Source organism: Humulus lupulus, chromosome 4, assembly GCF_963169125.1.
Source record: "Humulus lupulus chromosome 4, drHumLupu1.1, whole genome shotgun sequence".
Classification (NCBI taxonomy): domain Eukaryota; kingdom Viridiplantae; phylum Streptophyta; class Magnoliopsida; order Rosales; family Cannabaceae; genus Humulus; species Humulus lupulus.
The window spans coordinates 128,371,934-128,376,463 of NC_084796.1; the positions used below are offsets into that span (position 1 = coordinate 128,371,934).

A 4,530-nucleotide genomic window follows, 5' to 3' on the forward strand; every position below is an offset into this window, starting at 1 on the left:
CAGCCTCGGGAGCTTGCCTTTTCCTCACAAGAGGCACCTCATCCTCTTTTTCCTCCTCACCCTCAATGGATGGTAAGGCCTCCTATTGAGAGGAGGGAAGGTCGGGATCACAGGCAGGGTCGCTCGGGACCTTAAGGCCAACGTTTGACCTTCGCCAATCAACTTGCACGCCAGCATCATGATGTCATTCATGACATGGCGATAGTCCTTCTCACGATGTCATTCACGACATGGAGATAGTCATTCACTCCCGAGGGTCACAGACTTTCTCGTCCTTGCAAATATGGATGCACGAGAAAAAAATTCAATTAAGACTTGTACAAAAGAAATATCTTGAAAGGAATAAAATGTCATGAGCTAAAGTCACAAAAGTAAGGAACATACGAGGACGGTTGAAGTATCTGTGTTCACAATTCTAATATCCATTCGACATAAAGAACATGTCTTTATAGTCGTTGGGATGGCTGGGAAGCTCGATGATGGGGGAAGAGTTGGGAAACCTTGTGAGATAATAGAACCCATCCCCTCACCCTTTTTGCTTCGGGCTAGTTTTGAGGCAGAAAAAGTAGACTATATCTACTAGGGTGGGGACCTCCCACTCATGCTTCAAAAATAAATATTTCAGCCCCGCCAAAAGTCTAGAAGAATTTGGGGGGAGTTGAAATGGAGCCAACTTCACATAATTTAAAAAGTTCGCGAAGTATTGGTCCTGTGGAAGAAAGGCCCCAGCCTTCAAGTGTTCGTCACTCCAAGTCGCAAAGTCGTCTTGGATAGGGGAGCAGCTCTATTCCCCTTCGAACGCAGGTCGGGCAAGGAGAGTTCCAATCCCGACTTCTATGTTGTGGCTCAGCATGATTTTGTTCACCCTCCCTTGGGTTGTGATCTTTGATATGATACCTTCAGCCTCGAAGTAGGAATTTGGGTCAACCATTACCTCCTTCTCCACCACCAGACTGAAAGACGGGATGGGAGACTCTAGGGCGATTTGCTTCCCCTTGTTCTTCAGTTGAGCGGATGAGCTTGATGCGTTCTTCTTTGGGGCGGTTTTCTTGTGAGGAGACATTAGTTCGCCTAACGAGCAGAATGACCTAGTTTGTAGAGGACCTAAGAGGATTTAAGGTCTATGATGCGAGGGTACGAAGGGGGGAATGGTTTACTTTTGTTATACGAGCTAAGGTTAGCCTCAGCCCCTTCGCGTGATGCCACGCGATACCCTAACTTACGCGCCTCGATTTCCTAACAGACCCCTGATATTTAGGGATCCGTGTGTCAAACTGCTAGACCACTACTTACCTTCGGAGGTAGTTTAGTACAAAACCACCCAAGAAACGTAACCTCTAAGCTATTTGGTTTGAAACCTAAAAACCCTTCATCTCCTTTATCCCGAATGGGTATTCTCTAAATTAATTCACCATTAAAATTACCCAGAAATTTCCCAATTTTATGAATTTCTTATTTCTAGAGCTATTTCTGGACTCACCCGTTGAACCAAAGTCAAAACCTATTCCCTAAAAGCATTTAGAAATAGTCTAACAGTGACAACAGTGAGTATGGCAGATGAGCATGGTGATGAACAAAATCTTAAAATAAGAGAATGAGAAACTTACAGTGTGTTCTTCGATGGTGATATGTAGACTTAGCGAATGGAAGTTCCTGGAAAACTTCTGAGTGACTAGGTGCGGCGAACAATTTTTGGGGATTTTTTGGGAAATTTTTTAAATGAAGGTGGTGAAGTCTGAAAATTGGCCACCATTTTATACGTAAAGTGTGTAGATTGATCTGGGCCATCCAGTTGGGTTAGTTCAAGATCCAAGGGCCAAGATTAAATAGACAAAACGGCGACGAAAAGGTGACAAGACAATTATTGCAGTTCACGAAATCCGAACAGATACCAATTGCAGTACACCACCTGTCCAGTACTCGAGTAGTGGGCAGGCGTGGTTATGTGTAACTGAAGTCTAAAAGCCCCTACTGTGTAGGTCTGAAAGTGACGATGTCAAACACGAGCAGGAGCTTGGGGGGCAAATGTTGTAACCTAATTTTAGCCCAAGTTCATTCACTCAGCTCGGGTACAGCTAGCAAATAAATATATGGAGAAATAACCAAGGGAATGATATCTACTTATTATCCATGTAGGCAACTCCAGTTTCCTATGGACACGTGTGGTATTAGGCGTCTTGGGTTTAACCCGAGCTACAGACATGAAGGTTGTGAAGCGCAAGCTCATATTATTCAAATGGCAGTCGAAGTACGAGCTTGGAGGACATATTCATCTCGTAGTAATTCAAATATATTGCACATCCGCGGATCCCTAGAGACTGGAATCCTCTTATACATTTATTTATGATCAGGCTGTCATATTTAATGTCCCAGATATTAGGAGAAAATTTCCTGTATGATCAAATCATATCCCATTATAAATTGGAAATATATGTATTAAATGTAATAAATATGTATATGCGTGATTGACTCACGCGGTTACCCAAACCGGCTATGGAATTCCCTTATAAATACTGGGAATGTAGGATAGGGAAGGGGACCATTATTCTGTAATAGTGAAACTCTCGCAAAATAGAGAGAAAAATAGCAATAATATAGACTCGTGGACTAGGTGGATTTTAACCACGAAACCACGTAAAAGATTTATATTCTTGTGAATTCATTTCATTTTTCATTACGGTTTATTACTAAGCACTAATCTATCTTTTTATTTCTTAATACACTGTTGGTGAATAACCGCATCAATAGGTTTTTATGCTTAATGCCTGCTATGTGTTTAAGTTTATCATAGAGATGTAGAAAACTTGCATATAGGTTAAGATCTTATATCTTGAAAAAGAATAGGAATCAATTTTTATTAACCTGCTATTATTATAACAAGAAAGAAATTTAGAACTGATTAGTAAATTCATAGAATGAAAAATTGATGAAGTTAATACCCTAGGTTTTTTATTATTAATTTTTATCCTTTGATTAATAGTTTTGTTTATAGTTATCGAAATTGTGCTTGTAGTTAGATTTATTCATCTTAATTTTACTTGTAGAATACAAAGTAAAGAGAAATTATTGGTAATTGGGATATAGTCTCCGTGGGAATGATTCTTATTTACAATCTATATTACTTGAATCGATTACGTATACTTCTATATCATAATTTATCGATCAAGTTTTTAGTGTTGTTACCGAGGACTTAATATCCAATATCAACAATTGTTTTTTGTTCTAATTTGGTTTTTATATTATACTCATTGGGATCAAAGTTGTATCGTGTTTCAGGAATTATTGATATATGCGGGGAAGTAGACAAAAGGAACTCATACCGGTAGATTTTGAAATTGAAAGAATGTGTAGACAAAACCGAAAGATAAAGAAAAGGTTGGATTTTGCCATTGTTGAGAGTCAAGGAAATGCAACAATAAATGCGGATAATGTTAATAATATCCCAAATATTGCAGAGGTACTAGTGGAACGAGGACCAATGACGCTTAGAGACTATGTACTTCCTACTGTCACAGGAGTGCATTCATGCATTAGACACCCCACTATTGCTGCAAATAATTTCGAGATTAAGCCATAAATATTACAAATGGTATAGTCAACTGTTCAGTTTAGGGGGTTGCCCGCGAAAGATCTAAATTTGCACATAGCTAGTTTTTTGGGCTATGTGCAACATTTAAGATGAATGGGGTTAGTGACGATGCGATCAAACTTAGATTATTTCCATTCTCTCTACGAGACCGGGCGAATAGTTGGCTAATTTAACTGCAAGCTAATTCTATCACAACATGGGAGGAGTTAGCCCAGAAGTTCTTAGCAAAGATTTTCCCCCCAGCAAAAGCTGCAAAGTTGAGAGGGGAAATCAATAATTTCTACCAGAAAAAAGGGGAATCATTGTATGATGCATGGGAAAGATTTAAAGAGTTGTTAAGGAAGTGTCCACATCATGTTATAGAGAAGTGGACGCTAGTCCATATTTTTTTTAATGGGTTGAATGGTACTACTCGTACCATAATAGATGCCGCAACAAGAGGTGTGTTCATGAGCAAGAGTGCTAATGAGGCATATGAATTGATACAGGAGATGGAAATGAATAACTAACAGTGACCATTTGAAAGTGGACAAACAAAGAAGGTGGCTGGTATGATTGAATTGGATGTTATTTCCATGCTTACAGCGCAAGTGACAGCTTTAATGGAGCAGTTACAACAGAGCAACCTGTTAGCCCAAACCATGCAAGTTCAGAGTTTATGTGGTGCATGTAGGAATGCTCATCCATTAAATTAGTGTCCTCCCATGGATATGAATAATATACCTATGGAATAAGCCAAGCTATAGGAAGTTTTCAATGACCAACCAACAACCCCTTTTTCGATGTCATATAACCAAGGGTGGAGGAATCACCGAAACGTTTCATGCACAAATAATCAAGCTGCACAACAACCTTTCCCTCAAAGTCAGCAATAATTTCCACCTCCACAACCACAACAACATCAGCCTATACATATGAAACAACCAGAAGTACAACCCGAT

The 4,530-nt window shown here is 39.5% G+C and overlaps 1 non-coding gene across 1 annotated transcript; it reads right to left on the reverse strand.

Moving 5' to 3' along the window:
- Positions 1-3,843: 3,843 nt before the first annotated feature.
- Positions 3,844-3,950, reverse strand: LOC133833583 (small nucleolar RNA R71). The gene has a single exon (XR_009892956.1). It is a non-coding gene; the product is annotated as a small nucleolar RNA R71 (small nucleolar RNA).
- Between the last annotated feature and the right edge of the window lie 580 nt (positions 3,951-4,530).